Source organism: Chelonoidis abingdonii, chromosome 4 (genome assembly GCF_003597395.2).
Source record: "Chelonoidis abingdonii isolate Lonesome George chromosome 4, CheloAbing_2.0, whole genome shotgun sequence".
Taxonomy (NCBI): Eukaryota; Metazoa; Chordata; order Testudines; family Testudinidae; genus Chelonoidis; species Chelonoidis abingdonii.
This window is the reverse complement of record NC_133772.1, coordinates 123202232-123222158: the sequence shown is the minus strand read 5'-3', so window position 1 is coordinate 123222158 and position 19927 is coordinate 123202232. Positions and strand designations below refer to the sequence as shown.

Sequence of the window (19927 nt, the reverse complement as noted above, 5' to 3'; positions counted from 1 at the left end):
TATAGTGTCATAATTCAGGGCAACTGCTCCTGTATTTGCCTTTTATGGTCCAGCAAAGACACTCGCACTCAGTCACCTCTCTTGGGAAGAGACACCTGCCTCTCCCCCTTCCTCCTAACCAAGGTACTACCAGGCTACACAATTCCGTCCCTATACACACTGTGTTATTCCCCAGCAAGGCATAGAAACACTACAGATATTCCACAATAATACATAAATATTTGCATTTTTAATATAGTGAAGTCCTAAGATACTTCAACTTAATTCAAAAGAGTTTAACGTAATTACATACAATTTGTCCAGGATTTTGTCATACCTGTCACATACAGCACCTAGTACAATAGATCCCTCACTTGACTGAGAATTCTAGGTGCTACCGTACTATAAACATAAATTTGTTGATGAAGAAGAATGGATTATTGGTTTAGTATCGACTCAGTGGTAAGAGTCTACCTACCGAATCACTACCACCACTTTCTACACCACTCTGGATTTTCCTTGAGGGTTTGGCTAGAGCTTTCAGCTAAATATTGCCAAGCTCCAATCCCGCATAACCTGTAAGAGACGACACAGTCATGGACCAGCTCCTCAGCTGACAGAAATCAGCATAACTGTATTGAAAATGGAAATGAAATTAAAATGGAGCTATCCTGATCAGAGGCAGATTAAGCTTTACTGGGGTCCTGGGCACAAAGAACATTGGGGGTCCTTCCACACACACCCCACAGGCCCCCAACCCCTGCTCCTCCCCTTCCCCCTTGGCCCTGCCTCCTGGGCTGGCCGGAAGTCAGGCCACAGTAAGAGCTGCCCAGGGAGCCTGGGCTGCTATGGGGAGCCCCGGACCCTCCACCTGTCCTGGACAGCGGGCCCTGGAGGGCAGGGACATTGGCTGGGAGCTGCTCTCGGGCACCCTGGCTCCTTACCCTGGACAGATGGAAGGTCTGTGGCTCCCCACAGCTACCTGGGCTGCACATAAATGAATAGGAATGAAAATAAATGGTTCAATGCACTAAAAATGTGGCTATCTTAAAGATGTCATCTTGTCACTAAATGGTTTGGTTTTGAATTAATAACCCTGCTGACACTTGTGGCATTAGTTCTGGAGCCTGCACTTTCAGGTGAGTGAGTGTGGACAGCTGCAGCTGTCTGTACACATTATACAACATTATGCCAGAGAACTCTGCCAAAGTGCCAAATATTGTGATAGCTGAGACATGAGGTTTTTTAATTAAAACAATATCTGTTGGTAAGTGTTGAAGACAGAGTCAGGACACTTGAGTTCTCTAACTAGCAGTGATACTTGATTCACTTTGTGCTTGACTGTAGGCAATTGATTTAACCTCTGTATGTTTCACTATACCCATGTGTAAAATGGAGGGAAAAGGGGAGCAGCTCTGTGTGGGAGGGAGGGGGAAGGAAAGTGACTCAGGAGGGCAGCTCCAGATGGGAGGAAGGAGCTCGGGGGAGGGGAGCAGCTTTGCACAGGAGGAATATGCTCAGTGCTCACCTGGTCCAGCTTGGCCAGAGGAGGGGGCCTCAAGGGGGAAGAGAAGGAGCAAGGCAGCGGGGCCCTGGTAGGCGGGAGAGGAGGAGCAAATGTGAGGCAGAGTTCTGGCTTGCGGAGGGGACCCTCTAATTGTCCATGGCCCCTGGGCATGGGCCACATACGGTAATCCACCACTGATCCTGTTTTACACCAGCTGAGGATCTGGCCCCATACTGCAACATGGCATGGCTGTAGTAAAACTCTTGGTAGGCTTCCACCTTGAATAAAGGCTGCTCCCTCTTTGAGAGTATTGTGCATTTATTTCTTTAGCTTCTCCTTTTCTTTTTCTCCTTCAGTAGCAACCTCCGGCATTTGTATTCCTTGCAAGGTTCATATGTTAGGGGGAGTACAGTTCTTTTTAAGCCTTGACTATGCATGTACTTAAGTGCTCTCCTGAATCGGGGTCGCTATTACCAAGCTAATTATGACTGCGCTACTTAAAAACACAAAGACTTCTTTGTTTATAGCTATTGTTCCTTAACATAACTTTGATTCAGGTTAAGTAAAGTAGCTCAGTGAGATCTGTTATGTCCTTGGCTTAAAAAATAAAATAACTTTTTACTAGGTTACACTAATATTTTGTAATTCATTCTTCATATTATTCAACAAAGCTCTGCACAAACAATCCATCCCACAGGAGGAATATGTGCCAGATATCAAACACATTTGCTTCAGATACCAGAGTTCATGAGCTTTTATGTTTGTTAATGTGATGCCATGGAAATTATTTAAAAAATATAAAAGTATAGTAGAATCAGGTGTACTTGTGGGCAGTTTTCAATAATATAATCTTTCCTGGAACAGGTCTTTCCTGTTTTTTTCCTAAGCATTCAAGTATTGGAACAATTGTAACCTTACTATTGAATAGAGTCCAGCTGTACTATTATTTGCACTGAAATAAAGACAACGTCAAACACATCTCCGGTTTCAAAACTTTCCTCCTGTGAGCTGCAGATTACAACCTCCTGCTTGGTTCTCCATTCCCCTTGCACAGTGATTGCAAATTGTAGTATAGGTAGCACAGTCACGTGGTGCATAGGTTGGTTTATAGCATAATATCAGAATAAGAAACTATTTTAACGGTGCTGATTAAAATGACAAAGGGGTATGCTCACTATTATTGACTGTTTGTATTACCATAGTGCCTAGGAGCCCTAGAGGTGGACCAGGACCCCACTGTGATTCTTACACGTAGTGTACTAGGTCTTAAAGTCAAAGACCCACTGCCTGGCACATTCTCATAGACTTAAGACGCCTTGAAGAGGTCCTGCGATGCCATGGGCTCTATTGTCAACAATATGCTGATAGTATCTAGTTCCATCTCCTTGTCAGTAGATATGACAATGGCATCACAAAGCCTACACAAGATCAGTGCCCAGATGAAGAGCAACTGGCTCATACTGAATCCAAAGAAGACTGACATGATACTGTTGAGCAGTGCCAGAACCATGGCACTGACCTCTCCATCAACCTTCCCTCCATTAATCAAGATGGTAGGACATCTCATGATCCTCCTAGTGTCATCACTAATCCTGGATGCCCAGGCAGAAACAATGGCAAGAAATTCCTTCTTCCACCTCCTTCTTGCCAAGAAACTGCACCTCTTCCTCTCAGATGATTATCTCTCCACATATGTTTGTCATTCTCTAGGGCTGAACATGGAAGCAAGATGGAAACTTCAGCTTATACAGAACCCAGTGTCCAGCCTTGAGAACAAATCACATCACTGCCCTATGTACCCTGTCCTCCACCTCTTATATACCCTGTCCTCCAGTTCCTGGCCCATGCCAATTTGAGGGCTTGAAGAAGGCCCAGCTACCTCAGAAACAACCTCACCATTCACAACACATCAGTACAGCTGAACTTCCATGTGTCAGAAGACACAGTCCAGGGTAAAACTCATGAGAGACAGAGAAGGGTTTTTTTGTCAACCGCCTTCAGAAGTGGGATGACATACCGGCATCAAAAAGACTGAACCCAACTTGGCTTATTTTCAGAGCATGTTTTATAGCTTTTCATAAAATTTTTCTTGCTATAGCTGAAGGCAAGGAATTACAACAATAAGAAGACAAAACAAACCACCCCAAAGACACAGTTAACCAAGGCTGCTGAACCAGGAAAGGCAAAGCAAAGAGACTGCTATGGACAATTCTGGTGTATCTTACGACTTAATTATTTGATGCTCTGTGCTCCCTAGAAACACTTCAGATAGATTTATATAGATATAGATAGTGTATTAGATTTGTGTTTCAAAAGCATCGCAGTATTGAATATCTGGCAGTCATTGCAAATAGTAGCTAGAAATCTCAAAGACAAATGTCAGAAAAGTGTTAAATTAAATATATACTTGAAAAAAGGAAACTCAAATGTAATCGCCGCTGGTTGAATTATAACAGCTCTATATAATGATGGGTATGACCCACACCCTGTGTCTGGGGGAGAAAAGGTTTAAACTCTCAATGAGCAGAGAAGGGAAGCCAGTTGTCTGTTAAACTGCAAAGGTTGCACCAGGGTGGAAAAGGTGGAATCCAGCAGAGATTATTCTTCATTAGGACAGCAGGATGAAGGGATGCAGTTTGGGGTTCCTCCCAATGAGAACTCAAGGGACAGAGTCTGAAGAAATTTTTATGGAATTGAAAGACTCTGGCTGCAGAAGTTGGCTGTAAGGAAGGTGTATTAACTCCTTACAGGCTCTCGCTGTGAAGAATGTATATTCTGCTGTTTAAAGACCTTCCCTGCTGGGCACTTTTCTTTCTCAGAAGGCTATGGATATGACAGCTTTCTTTACTGGCTAAGCATATAGCTGAGCCTGGCACCCTTTGCTATGTGCCCCCACAAAGCCCTAGTTGGACAAGGAATAGATGCTGATGTACGCTTACCAAAACAACTGCTGTGTGCCCAATTCACCAAAGGAGAAAGGAAATGAGGAAGCCAAAAGAAACGCTTTAAAGACACCCTCAAGGTACACATCAAGAGATGTGGCATCGACACAGCACACTGGGGGACAGCAGCACAGGATAGGGAAAACTCACGAAGACTTGTCAGAGAGGGAACATCTACTTTTGAAGAAAATTGCCTTGCCCTGGTCTCAGAAAAACACTAGAAAAGAAAGACAACAGTCATGCAGCAATCGTGGCCCAATCGTATCTTCCAATACCACCTGCAATGTCTGCCTATGAGCCTGTGGCACAAGAATTGGACTCTTCAGTCACCAAAGGACCCATGAAAAATAAAACTTGTGAAAAATCATCCTCGACCTTGAGGGATTGCCGACGACGATAAATATCTACATGGGGAACAACTATCTAATAATAGGCTCTTCAATCTAGCACACAAAGGTATAATGTGATCCAGTGACTGGAAGTTGAAGTTGAAGCTACAGAAATTCTGACTGGAAAAAAGGAGAATTTTTTTTAACAATGAGAGTAACTGTACTGTAAAACCCTCCAGTCTTCACAATCTATACAGTGAAGCAATTCAGAATTTTCCCTAGAACATTTGCTCATTTCTAGACGGGCTACTAGGATGATCCGAGGAATGGAAAACCTGCCTTATGAAAGGAGACTCAAAGAGCTTGGCTTGTTTAGCCTGGCCAAAAGAAGGCTCCGGGGGGATATGCTTGCTCTATATAAATATATCAGGGGGATTAACGTTAGGGAGGGAGAGGAATTATTTAAGTTTAGTACTAATGTAGGCACGAGGACGAATGGGTACAAACTGGATATTAGGAAGTTTAGACTTGAAATTAGACGAAGGTTTCTAACCATTAGGGGAGTGAAGTTCTGGAACAGCCTTCCGAGGGAAGTAGTGGGGGCAAAAGACTTATCTGGCTTTAAGACTAAGCTTGATAAGTATATGGAGGGGATGTTATGATGGGATAGTTTAATTTGGGCAATTGATCTTGGATTATCAGCAGATAAGTCTGCTCAATGGTCTGTGAGGGGATGTTGGATGGGATGGGAACTGAGTTACTGCAGAGAATTCTTTCTTGGGTGCTGGCTGGTGAGTCTTGCCCACATGCTCAGGGTTTAGCTGATCGCCATATTTGGGGTCGGGAAGGAATTTTCCTCCAGGGCGGATTGGCAGGGGCCCTGGAGGTTTTTCCCCTTCCTCTGCAGCGTGGGGCATGGGTCACTTGCTGGTGGATTCTCTGCAGCTTGAGGTCTTCAAACCACAATTTTGAGGACTTCAATAACTCAGTCATGTGTTAGGGGTTGTTATAAAAGTGGATGGGTAGGGTTCTGTGGCCTGCTTTGTGCAGGAGGTCAGACCAGATGATCATATTGGTCCCTTCTGACCTACGAGTCTATGAGTCTATGAGTCTATGAGTCCAACTTATTAAGGATCATGGTGGAATCTTCATCAGTGACAATTTTAAAATCAAGATTGGATGTTTATCTAAAAGATCTGCTCTGGGAATTATTTGAAGAAGTTCCATGGCCTGTGTTCTACACGAGGTCAGACTCGATGATCACAGAGGTCCCTTCTGGCCTTGGAATCTATGAAATCAACTGTTGTCACGAACAGTAAAAATATATTGTTCAAATCAATTAAACGTAAAGTGATGCCTTGAAAGATTTATTTAAAGTAAGCTTCAGACAAACAGATGTTTTAGAAATAGTAGCAAATTACTTTTATGCCTTTAAAATATTGTAGCATACTAGCTAGTGTGCCCTCTGCTGGAGAGAATAAGGGCTGCTCAACCAGGTGGGGGTTGGCTCTGTACTGGTGACAGAGATTAAGAGCCTATGCTTTTGGAGTAGGAAGAGTTGAGGCTCTGAAGTTTCATGTGGCCATGCCACATAACATACTGACAGACATGATATTCATAGTTGGCATCAGATCTGTGACAATATGAATTTTAAATATTCTCATACTGGGGAAACCTCAAAAGCGCTATAGTTCAGGTCCATTTAGTATGATCACTCAAAATTTGGAGATTTTTTTGAATTTTCCAAAATTCTAGACTCTGCAGAATTGCACTGGAAATCCTGAGTGCCTGATGTCTCTATTTTCCATTTCTACAGCTGAAAATGCCACAAGTAGAGCCTCTCTCAAGGGATTTCTGGTTTTGATTTTTGGAGGAAGGGGAAGTGGGGGAAAGAGAGGACCTACCTAAACACTGAACCTATGTAAACATTTTGGAATCTCAAGAAACATTGTTAGTGAGTGAGTCTAGAAATGAGCAAATGTTCTAGGGAAAATTCTGAATTGCTTCACTGTATAGATTGTGAAGACTGGGGGGTTTTACAGTACAGTGCCTACAGGGCCGGCGCTTCCATTTAGGCCACCTAGGCAGTTGCCTAGGGCAGCAGGATTTGGGAGGGCGGCAGACTGCTCCAGTAGACCTCCCGCAGGCGTGCCTGCGGAGGGTCCGCTGGTCCCGCGGCTCCGGTGGAGCATCTGCAGGCACGCCTGCAGCAGGTACACCGGAGCCATGGGACCGGCTAGCCAGCCCTGCGCCTAGGGTGCCAAAAACCCTGGCGCGGCTCCTGAGTGCCTAGCACAATGGGGAGCTGTTTCCTGACTGGGGCCTCTGGGCATTATACCAGTATAAGTAATAATTCACTCCTCCCTAAATATTCTCTTTTGCAGAGGTTTTATTGCACTCAGCTCCACACTTTGTGGGCCCAATCCTGATACTAAGGGCCTAATCCCAGTCCTAATTTGTTCTTCGGGAATGTTGCCATTGACTTCAGTGGGAGCAGGATGGGCACCTACCTACCACAGTAACAGGGAAGCTAATTTAATGAAATGTTTCCTGAGTTTTGCCCTTCTGAGAAATCCCCTAAGCAGCCACACCTATGAGGCGCTGCGGTCAGCCTCGCAGACGGGAATTTACCAGGGGAACCAGCTCCCTCCTCTCCTGACAAGAGCGATCAATCACTAACCAAGGGGAACTGCTCCACTGAGGGAAGACATCTGAGATTTACAGCGGGCAGGGGCTGCAGGCTTGGAAACCACCCCGCTGCCACCCTAGACTTGTCAGGCGTTAGGACCCAAGGGAAAGGCTGCTGCAGCCGGTGTCAAGCAGAGCGCTGGGCAGGTAAGGAAGCCAGCGCCTGGGGAGGCAAGTGAAGAAGGTAAAGGGCTGCGGCACAAGAATCGCGTTCAGGGGGAGGCAGGCGGGGAGCGGCTGAGCCCAGCACCAGCTGTGTTGCGGGGCAGGCGAGGGAAGCCCTGGCAGTGAAAGCTTAGAGCCAGCTGCGTACAGGAGAGTCGGGGAGAGGCTGAAGGTGGGAGGAACCCGCAGTGAGCCTGCAGGTAGCTGGGGCAAGGTCCAGGAGCTGGGTGCGTTGCGACAGCTGTGGGGTAGTAGCCAGCTGTGCAGAGCAGGCTGGGAGATAAATGTTGGGCATTGAGTCCTAAAGCTACCTGTGTGCAAGGGACAGACGCTAGGCACAGAGCCAGCTAGGTGCAGGGGGAGTGAGGAACAGACGCTGGGGATTGAAGGCTCCAGCCAGCTGGGTGCAGGGGGAGTGAGGGGACAGACACCGGGCATTGAGGGCTCGAGCCAGCTGGGTGCAGGGGAAGTGAGGGAGAGACACCGGGCATTGAGGGCTCGAGCCAGCTGGGTGCAGGGGGAGTGAGGGAGAGACACCGGGCATTGAGGGTTCGAGCCAGCTGGGTGCAGGGGGAGTGAGGGACAGACACTGGAGATTGAAGGCTCCAGCCAGCTGGGTGCAGGGGGAGTGAGGGACAGACGCTGGGGATTGAAGGCTCCAGCCAGCTGGGTGCAGGGGGAGTGAGGGGACAGACACCGGGCATTGAGGGCTCGAGCCAGCTGGGTGCAGGGGAAGTGAGGGAGAGACACCGGGCATTGAGGGCTCGAGCCAGCTGGGTGCAGGGGGAGTGAGGGAGAGACACCGGGCATTGAGGGTTCGAGCCAGCTGGGTGCAGGGGGAGTGAGGGACAGACACTGGAGATTGAAGGCTCCAGCCAGCTGGGTGCAGGGGGAGTGAGGGACAGACACTGGAGATTGAAGGCTCCAGCCAGCTGGGTGCAGGGGGAGTGAGGGACAGACACCGCGGATTGAGGGCTCGAGCCAGCTGGGTGCAGGGGGAGTGAGGGCTCGAGCCAGCTGGGTGCCGGGGAAGCTGGGGGAGAGGCGCTGGGGGAGAGCAGGTGCAAGCGCCGTCCGCTCTGCAGCATGGCGAGGGAGCCCGGCCCCCAGCTGCCAAGTGTCCTGCCCGCCCAGAGGAAGCTCCGCAGCGGTTTTGCCAAGCCCTGACCCCTGTGAGGAGGGGAGAAGTTGGCGGTGAGTCTCACACCGCAGCCAGCCCCTAGCCTCTGTCTGCTCCCGGCGCCCTCGGGAGAAGTCAGGTGTCTCCCGCGAGGCCGCTCAGCTGCGCCGCCCGCCGCCCGCCGGGAGGAGGATGCGGAGCCGCCCTGCCCAGGGGAAGATTGCCCAGGTAACCAACCCAGTCGCCGGCGGCGCTGCCACTGCCCGGGGCCGCCCCTCTCCTTGGGATTTTTGGTGCCGTCTCGCCTGACGGGGGACGTCTTGCTGCTCTGTCTGAGGAGGCTCTAAAGTCCCCTGGGGTAAAGCTCTGGGCTTTCCCGCAGTCAGCTTGGCCCAGGCTGGCCACGGCTTCGCGGGTCAGAAAGGTTTTCCTGTTGCACTAAAGTGCAGCCAAAGCCTCTAACTGAAACCTGACCCTGTGGTAAGGGGCCAGCAGCCAGGGCCGGCTTTAGGCATATTCCACCAATTCCCCTGAATCGGGCCCTGCGCCCAGTGAGAATCCCTTCCCTGGCTAGAGGCGCCTTTTTAATTTTTACTCACCTGGTGGTGCTTCGGGTCTTCGGCGGCGCTTTGGTGGCGGGTCCTTCAGTGCCACCGAAGACCTGGAGCGATTGAAGGACCTGCTGCCAAAGTGCCGCTGAACACTGGGAGCACTGCCTGGTGAGTACAAGTCCCATGTGTGTTTTTTACGTGTTTTTTTTTTTGTTTGTTTTAAAGTCATCCTTGCCTGGGCCCCATCGAAACTGTTCGAATTGGGACCCGCACTTCCTAAAGCCAGCTCTGGCAGTAGCAGCATGTGCTTGGTTACTTACCCAGTCTGAAAACCAAGGCCCAGGTCTTCTGAACACTGTTCTCAGTGGTAGCAGATGACAGAACAAGGAGTAATGGTCTCAAGTTGCAGTGGGGGAGGGTTAGGTTGGATGTTAGGAAAAACTTTTTCACTCAGCGGTGAAGCTCTGGAATGGGTTACCTAGGGAGGTGGTGGAATCTCCTTTCTTAGAGGGTTTTAAGATCAGGCTTGACAAAGCCCTGGCTGGGATGATTTAGTTGTGGATTGGTCCTGCTTTGAGCAGGGGGTTGGACTAGATGACCTCCTGAGGTCCCTTCCAACCTCTTATTCTATGATTCTAACATGTGCTCACTTTAAAATAAAAAACTCTTCCCTGTTAGTGAATGATGTTGCTCTGTTCTTCAGAGGCCTAAAAAAGAAAACAGGCCTATGCCAGCAACAACCCGGTATCTTGTATTGTTGCACTCTAACATTAGGGAAAGTATCCAGGGCATTGGCATTATATTGTAATATTGCCTTCTCTTTGCTAGATGCAGCCCGCCTGCTCTTTTTGGCAAATTGCAGGAGTGCGTTGGCAATGTAGTTACATAACTGATAAAGCACTTATTTTGAAGGAGTGTCAGACAATCCCCACAGTCAATGGTTGGGTTCTAGAAACAATTGAGTTAATTCTCTTTCCCCCCTGCCCCTTATATAATCACTAATCTGAAGACTAAAGTTTAGCTCTACAAGTTTCACAAGAACTACATTATTGTAAACCCACACTGCCACGCAATGCGCTCTGTAATTCATGCTGTGCCTGGCTATTGCAAGAAGTGTTCCTAAGAGTGACTAGGAACAGAGTTAGGAGATGGTGTTGGAGAAATTTCTGATTAGGGCCATCCTTTAACTGTAACCACTTGGTTTGTTGGTGATTAAAAATGTAAATATTAAGAGCTGATTGGAATATGAATTGACATGTATGTACATTAAGTTTTATATATATATAAAATATACCAAATCTAAAATATTAGAGTGCAGATTATCATTCCATGCTGATATATGCAAGGTTCCTGTGCAAGGAAAATAAACTAGTGCACTGATCTTGAGAACTGTTTTGTGCTTAACTTTACATATGAGACTGTTCATGTGTGTAAAGTATTAGAGGGGTAGTCTGGATCTGTAAAAAGAGACAGAGTCCTGTGGCACCTTATAGACTAACAGACGTATTGGACCATGAGCTTTCATGGGTGAATACCCACTTCGTCGGATGCATGTGTGTAAAGTTAGACATGCATAAGTGTTTGCTGGATCAGGGCATTAATTTTTATAACTTCTCTGAATCTTTGTCACTTTTGCTAGTGGGATAAAGATAGTTCTGTGTAATTTTAGTTGGCAAAGTATCAGTTGTAGACATTAGTGATAACCAATTATCAGTTCATGAGAGATGCTGAGGACTCACAACTTCCATTGACTTGAGTGGGAAGTCAAATTGAGTCAATGGAACTGAAGAAATCCATCTGTGTGCTACAGCTTGCAATATTGGGGCTTTTGTTTTTATTACAATCATATTAGATTTAAGCAGAAGTAGTTTGTGTTCAAAGATGTTCATTCCTGCACTCTGAGTTCAACTGACAATAATACTCTTAATTTTGACTTTGCGTGATTAATTGAAATAAACACTGCCATCTCAATCAGTGGGTATTTTCTGACCATTACCAAAACTACTCATTCCCTTCTTACGTTAGGCTTTTATTTAATTTTGCAACCTAGCTAACTCTATTTAGAATAATCTACTACATTACTACATTTCTACATTTACATGCCTTAAATCTGGTAAATAACCTCACTCTAATCTTCCTCAGACAAATCCCTAACTCCCCAAACACAGAACTTGAGACCTGCTCCTTTTGAAGTCAAGGGTCAAACTCTCACTAACTTCAAAGAGCACATTGTGTTAAATCCTGTTATTCACCCAGTGAATAACACTACTCAGTATCCCTGGCAGCCTGATGATTGCATCAGTGGATGAGCCCTCTCTTCCTCCAGCCACCTAGATGGTGAGAGAATTGTTAATGATAATGGGATGTGTGTGTGAAAGACAATTAAAATGTTCTAAATAAATTTTGCTTGGATAGCAAACAAACATAATTGGAAGATTTGCATTGTGACCCTTAGAACAGTCAGAGATTGGGGATACATTTTATGTAAATATGAGAGGCGGTGGCTTTAGTGGGTATGAGAGAGAGATTGCATTCTGAATAAGAATTTGCTTATGGATTTCCCAGAGGACCTGATCCTGCAAATAGTTATGCACATGCTTAACTTTACTCATAGGAGTAGTTCCATTGAACTGCAAAGGTTTACTTGTGAATATAACTAAACGTGAGCATAAATATATGTAGGATTGGAGCCTAAACTGGGAGGAGAGTCAGATCCTGGGTTTGGTTTGAACCTATCTATACTACATAATGTCTCCTAGCTATGTTAGCCCATCAGAACATACAGAGTTACCTAGGTCACATCTTTGCTCAGTATGTGTGTTTGTCTGCCCATCACCTTAGCTAGGTTTTACCTGGTCAGTGCTTTAATAATTTATAATAAAAACCACCCTCACTATAAATGCTGATGCTTATCTTGTCTCTGGATTGCACCCCTGAATTTGTCAGGAAATTCTGTACTCTAGTGAAAATTGAAAATATTTGACCAGCTCTAGTGAGGAGTTCATTTTCGTGAGCTGTCCACCCATACACCAAAAGTATCTTAGGTGTATCTTGCATAGTCTTGGGGCTCAACAGATCTGGATTCTATTCAATGCTCTGCTTAGTGTGTTACATTGAGTAAGTCACTAAGGGACACATTTTCTAAGTTAGGCCCTCAAGTCTAGCCTAAGACCCCGAAGTGATAAGATCCCTTCTGCCTACAGTATTCTCTCCTGGTTATAGTGTTTGTGAATGCTTACATATGGCTCCAGTTCTTCAAGTATCAAAGGCATAGCAGAATACCTGATAGTTTTATTCTCTCGCTATTCTTCTTCCATCTCACGTAAGAAAGAGGAGAGAGATGTCTGGGTGCAAAAACATCTTGGAATCACAATGTTTAGAATATGTTAGATAAAGTAAACCCCTTATACTTAAACTAGATTATAAAGTAACCATTGATGACTAGGATAAATGAAGTCAATAGTCTGCTGTGTTAGAATGGATGAAGCCTCTCATGTGGGAACTACTGCCATATTGTCACTAAAAGTCATGTTGTTTTTGCAGAAGTTTCATTCTCAGAGTTTTCTTTCATTGCCAGCCCCATCCGAATCTGAATGATCATACTATCCAACATAATGGCTTCATTCATTTGCATTAACCACTTCCATAACTTATTTCACTGTCCTTTCTTGTCCAAGTCAGTGAACATATCTCCAGCTCTCAGGAACAATGTTATCAATACAAGAATTGCAGTGGTACTTGCCTAATGTTGTGTTAGGCACATGGCTACAGTACCTCTAACAGCTATTTCAGGCCATGGCTGGGTCGTGCGTGTTTCAGTATATTTAAAAAAATAGGTTTTAAGCATTATCATGGGACCACTTTATAATGCCCTTTTCTTTATATTTGAACTAATCTTGCACGTGAAGAATTGGCTGAGATTTATGGATATTATGCTTCTGGCCCTTTTTAAACTATTTAATCATCTGGTTACTAGGACTTGGATGATGACTGTATTTAAGAACTGCAGGTGCAAGACTATAATGCTAACTAAAAAAAAAAACGTGGTTTGGACACCAGCAAACAGCTGCTCAAGTCACTGGAGGCTCCTCTTGCTGCAGTGTTTTCCTCCAAGGGGCTTTTAAAAAAGTCTAAGCTTAAGAAGATGCTCTTTCACGTTTTTCAGTTAGTTTTTGTCTCTCCAAAGAACGCTGGCCCCGCATCAGGGAAAGATTGCCTCCATTCTTGTGACTATTGGGGTCGGGGGGAGGGATGTGTGGGTCAAAGTAGAGTTGTCCTTTGGGGCCGTGTCATAGGAACAACTGCCCATAGTGTTCTCCTGCCAAAGTTTACTTTCCCCTTCTCCAAGGGGTGTCTTAAGAGCAGGGGCAATTGTTCCTGCAGCTGCAAAGGTTCAAACGCACACTTGCTCAACTTTATTTTTCTTCAGGGAAGTAGCCAGCAGCAATTCAGTTTTACTTTGTGCCTTATTACTATGCTGGTGGTCCGTTCCTGGGCTCTGTGCACAGATGTATTGGTTTGGGGTGGGCAGGTGAGGTGTTTTATCTGCCTTCCCCAGTACTTCTAAGCTCTCTGCCTGATGAAGCAGCTGCTAACCCATAGAGCTAAAGCTAGACTATACCAGTGCTCATCTTGCAGAGTTAGGTTAAAAAGGCCTGCCTGGAGGGAAATGTGTATGTACATTTTCTTTGTAAGGGCAGAGACATCTGAACAAGTTACTTTTGGCCAAGCACGTAGTCAAATGGTATCGGCTATTCTGCTGCAGGCAAAAACCCATTCACAGGCCACTGTGGTAGTTCAGCCATACCTATATGCCCCCTCAGCACAGGAGCCAGTGAAATGAACAGTAGAACCACAGTGAACCGTATTTCTGTTATCAACAAACCAGCTTCCTTTGGGGCTTGTCTGCACATGGATGTTACATCAGAGTAACTGTAGTTTGTTTGCTTCACGGTGGCAACACACATTTTAAAAAAAAATGGTTAGGAAAATTCTTTAGTGTCTTAGGCTGCAGCAAGTGATCCCTCTTGGAACAGGAGTAACTCTACTTTTGCACTGAGTTTGTTCACTTTAAGGTACATGTGGTCCCTTTCCTAACTATTCTACTGCTGGCAGTCTTCCCAATGCTATCCCACACTGCCCTGTGTCACACCTCAATCAGCCTCCACTGCTTCAGAGTCTTCTTAATTGGGTGTCATCTCTCTGTTTAAATGTTAGTGTAATGCTGACAGACCCTGGTTATCAGCGGACGGGATCAAACCAGAGACCTCTGGAATTTAGTGCATGAGCCTCTACTGCAGGGGTGAGCAACCTATGGCACATGTGCCAAAGGGGGCATGTGAGCTGATTTTCAGTGGCACTCACACTACCTGGGTCCTGGCCACTGGTCTGGGGGGCTCTGCATTTTAATTTTCTTTTTAAGTGAATCTTCTTAAACATTTTTAAAACCTTACTTTATATACAATAATAGTTTAGTTATACATTATAGACTTATAGAAAGAGACCTCCTCAAAATGTTAAAATGTATTACTGGCACATGAAACCTTAAATCAGAATGAATAAACGACAACTCTGCACACCACTTCTGAAAGGTTGCTGACTCCTGCTCTACTGCATGTACTAAAAGCCAACTGGCTGTTAGCTAAGGCTGCAGGGCAGACTCATTTTCTCTTTCTGTGGGCTGATCTACACTGGGGATGGGAGGGGGGGAATAGATCTAAGATACACAACTTCAGCTATTTTATTCGCGGAGCTGAAGTCGAAGTATCTTAGTTCGACTTACCTGACCGTCCTCACGGCGCTGAGTCGACTGCCACGGCTCCCCCCTCAACACTGCTTACTCCTCCTGCTGAGGTGGAATTCAGGCATCGATTCGCGGATCAATTACTATCTGGCAAGTAGTATAGATGTACCCTAAGTGGTCTCGGTGCTACTAGATAGAACAGAACATTACACCCAGGAGGTGTGTGGGTTACATTAGCACTTAACCAGGTGTAACCCTTATGGATATCAGGTGAGGTCACACACCTAGTCATATAGCAGCTATGCTCCCCCGTCCCTGCTTCCATGTAGACCTTTGCAAAGCTCCTGGGATTGCCAGCCCTCTTTGGAGAGCTGCATGTTCAATCCAATCTGGAGAAGTCACCAGAATGCAGACATTTACCAGATTCTTTCTGAGCAAATGAAGATGAGGGAACGTTCCTGGAGGTGAGGCCGGTGCTGATTCAAAGCCCAGGAGCACCAGCACAAGGCAAAGGACCAGAACAGGACCTCTAGTAATGCTCCCACTACCTGCCCATAATGTTAGTACCTGGAATTGCATTTTTCGAAGGGATGCTCATGCCACCGCCACGACACAAAATTGATGTGATGGAAAGCTTTCCAGAAAGCAGCCAAAATCCCCAGAAGATGCTTTTGACTGCCCTAAAATCCAGGGGATCTAAGTAGGAGAGATTTATTTTCTGGGCAGGCAAGAACTGTGTGACCCAGCAGATTCAGAGATTACCCAGGAACCCCCTGCAGTGGAACAGAGCTTTACCAACAGCCAGCCTGATAATGCTGCAAAGGGTAGCTGTAGCAGTCAGCATTATGGGCTGTATTACAAAACAACTTTTTCTGGATACCAGCTGTCCACCACTATGTTCAATGGAGCTGGGAGTCTCTCTCCAGCTGCTTGGCATTTTAACCCCCATCCCAACTATGTTCAAAATGGCATCTACACCAGAGAATCAACACTATCAAGTTTTAGTTCCCTATAGTATCTGAGCCCACCACCACTGGCCACACTTGCCACCCTAAGTCCCCTTCCTGAGCTGCTTGCTGTTGTGGAACCTCTCTCATCACTTGAAGCTGTCAGCACCATGGTGATTAAAAATCAAATGCTTTGCGTGGCAGATACAGCAATAGAAAAAAGCTTGGCTCAAAGTTCTACAAATGCCCTCAGCTTTTAGCTAGTGTGAGATTTTGAGAAATTCCCCGAACCAGCCTTCAAAGATATTTCAGAATGTGTAGACGTTTTTAAGCCATAAGGCATTGATTCCTGGCTATCTGGAACTCTTGGGTTCAGAAGAAGTACGGCAGTTTTATATATTTGGCAGTGCACCTTATACTGAGGGAGGAGTGTCATAAAGAGAATTTAAGACACAGACAGTGCTCTTTCGGTGTGCACAAATTTACATAGAAGGATGGAGAGGTTGGATGGTCCAATGATTAGAACCCTAGTCTAGGATTTGAGGCACGCTAATTCAGTTCCCTGCCCCACCACAGACTTCCCATGTGACCTTGGCCAAGTCACTTAGCTTCTCTGTGTCTCAGTTCCCCATCTGTGAAATGGGAATAAGAATAATCCTCTACCTCCACAGGGCTGTTGAGGCATTCAATACTATTGTGATAGGGGCTATATACATTCCTAAGACAGAAGGCAATGCACCTCTGCTGGGACACCTGTATATAGCTAGTGTTTCCCTCCTTCGACTCCTGCAGCAATTGGAGCATCACCCTCCTAGCCAATAACAGGGCTGTGTAGCTTTCTGCTTTGCCCATTGTCTTTTTGAATAGGACCCTTCTGTGTGTTCTGGGGAATTTGTATCAGAGGGATATGAAAAGCCTGCAGAAGTGCACATGTAAGTGCTAGGCTGCCTACACCCACCTGACATTTTTATGGCGCTATACAAGGTGGGGGAAACTTGAAAAACACCATATGTCTCAAAGCAAACCCCAGCATGGGAAGAGGAGATGGGAATGGCATCCAAAAATGGTGGGAAAAGCAGCCCTTTATCAGTGCTGGCACAGCAACTAGGATTGGGAAGATAAATACTTGGGCTGTTTCTGACTTCCCTCAGCACCTGCAATGCCCCAGCTTGCACATACAGGGGACTTATCACCTCCCAAAAGAGGGACAAACCTCAGAAGGAGAAAAAGGCAAGAGGCAGTGTTCAAAGGATGAATGACTGCAGCCCACAGAGGGCTGGGAAGCCCTGAAGTGTGGAGGGAATGGCTTCCTGGCGCACACTCAGAGGCTCAAAAGGGAGTGTGGCCCTGGAAAATGTGATGCAACCAGTGCAGAGGCAGTAGCTGCAGTGCAGCACCTTCTGTTACAAAGGTCAAGGACAGTGCCTGATCCTAGCACTGTCCTGCAAGCTATGGGGAGCATGCCATACTGGGATCACCATTTCAAGCAACTAAATTTCAGGCTCTTCCCATTGCAATCCACCACCCTGGAGAAAATAGTTTACAGGAGCGTGTGAGCACGCTACACTATGAGCGTGCCACGGTTCCATTGCTTTTGTGTTTGCACTATATTCTTGGTTATTTTTTAAACTCAAGCTGTGTTATCTGTTACCTATGAAACATAAAAAAAATCATAACTCTGCTGATAAAGTTTGAGGAAATTGAGGGGAAAAAAATCATCTGATCACAGTGCATGTCTTCTGTGCTGCCTGACAGCAATGCGAAAATGGCACTGGCAAATTACACATGCCAGGAGAGGAATGATGGGAGTTTGACACTAAGTCCCAGAATTCCTGTAAGTTCTAGTAGGCATCCCACAGCACACTGTGAGAATATCGCTGCACACAGATGAGTAGCAGAGCATTGTACCACAGGATATCTGCCCAGAAAGCTTCATGGTTAATTTGAACAAGCACAGAGCTGTGTATGCAGAGATTCATAAAGGAAGTACTTTAAACTAGCATAACAAAGCGGTGAGAGTTCAGTTCAATATAGTTAGTTCACTGTTTCTACAGTGAACAGACTAATCAAATGTAACATCTTCTTCATGTACACAGTGCCTTATATCAGTGGTTCTGAACCAGGGTGTGTGTACCCATCGGAGTACGCACAGGTCTTCCAGGGGGTACATCAACTCCTCTAGAGATTTGCCTAGTTTTACAAAAAGGCTATGTAAAAAACACTAGTGATGTCAGTACAAACTAAAATTTCACATAATTACTTGTTTATACTTCTCTATATACTATACACTGAAATGTAAGTATGCTATTTATATTCCAATTGATTTATTTTGTAATATGGTTAAAAGAGAAAGCAAGCAACTTTTCAGTAAATGTTCTATGAAGCTTTTGTATTTTTATGTCTGATTTTTGTAAGCAAGTAGTTTTTAAGTATGGTGAAACTTGGAGGTACACAAGACAAATCAGACTTCTGAAAGGGGTAACAGGCCTCTGGACAGATTGAGAATCACTGCATTAGAGATTTGCTCAGAGTAGGGTCATAAAGAGTCTCCCATTTGAGGATTCCACAGAATACTTTCTTTAAGAACATTTCTGCTTTTGTTGTGTTGCTGGACGAACTCTTGTGTGATATTATCCATCTGGAATGATGTGGACATTTTAAATGAGGCCTGGGTTTGACTGTTAAGAACTGGGATGCTAGAAAACCTGAAATTGTTTCTGCAGCAGAGGGAACTGTAGTATCTGTATCTGGCCTGTGATTTTTGGTTGCCTACTATTAGCTCTGTTGCACAATAGCAACACAGAGCTTATTTGTATATTATACCCCAGCTAAAGACTGCTTCCTGAGCTGATGCTTTTCTTCCACCTTGGCTGGCAACCTGCGGAAGTTGATAGTAATATCAGTACTTTCTAGACACATCATGAATGCTAGCAACAAAATGCAGGACAAATCGTTGGTCACAAATACTTTTTAGTTTAATTTTAGCTGTGGCTGTCTTCCCCTGGTGAGAATAGCAGTCATCCCTATCTGAATCTGGAAGGTTCTGTCTGAGGCAGTTAATGGAGGGATGGGGAAGATTGGAGATCATTCATAATGGCAATGGGGTCATTGGGCTAGGGAACGAGAATGAAAATGACACTCGAGCCTGGTGGTTAGGACAATCACGTAGGATGTGGGGAAACCCACGTTCAAGTCAATGCTCCAGTGACTCTTTATTTACACACAGTAGAACAGCTTCAACAGGAGAGTTAGAGGGAGTTCTTTGCCAGAATATCCCCTACCCCTATGGCCAGGGTGCTCTCCTACAAAGTGGGAGACCCAAGTTTAAATCCCTTCTCCACATCAAGCAGAGGGGTGGGGAGTTGAACCCAAGTCTTCCACAGCCCAGGTGAGTGTTCAATTTACTTTTTTTTTTTATTGCCATTTTTGGATTTGGTTTGGGTTGCCCGCACTGCACTGCCAGCAAACAAACAAATCAGTTATTCACCCAGTTGTAGGTTTAAATTTACATGGAGGACATACTGTGGGAACCTAAGGAGCTCAATCTGTTTATCAAAGAGAAGTCTACGAGGTTATTTGGTCTATACATGCCTATGTGGGGAGAAGATATCTGATATTTAATATTTCTGTTAATCTAGTGGGCAAAGGCATAAAAGATAGAAAAATTTTCAACAGTGAAGGTAATTTACCGCATTCCTTGATTATATGTTCCAATGGTTGATTTTGTTGTCCAGCCTTGATATAAAGACTCCATCTCGCTGAGGGACTTGCCCTAGTTCAGTCATATACTGCACTTGATGCAAGAATAAGTGGCTGTAATTCTCTGACTTGTATTGTATTATATAGAGGGTCAGACTAGATGATCGCAATGGTCCCTTTGGCCTTAAAATCCATGATTCTATTGTAGACGAGGATTATCCTCATTATGTTTGGGAAGCATTCTGGAGAGGAGAGTC

General features: G+C 45.3%; 1 protein-coding gene across 2 annotated transcripts in view; it reads left to right on the top strand.

Moving 5' to 3' along the window:
• Window positions 1–7403: 7403 nt before the first annotated feature.
• The window catches only part of TC2N (tandem C2 domains, nuclear), a 49307-nt gene continuing 36783 nt past the window's right edge, over window positions 7404–19927 (top strand). The window contains exon 1 of one of the 2 annotated variants that reach the window (XM_032787467.2): window positions 7404–7592. The gene's annotated coding sequence lies outside the window, so the exon portion shown is untranslated. Of the gene's footprint in view, window positions 7593–8666; window positions 8959–19927 lie in introns of those variants that run through there. The other variant, XM_032787470.2, reaches the window with a different exon arrangement.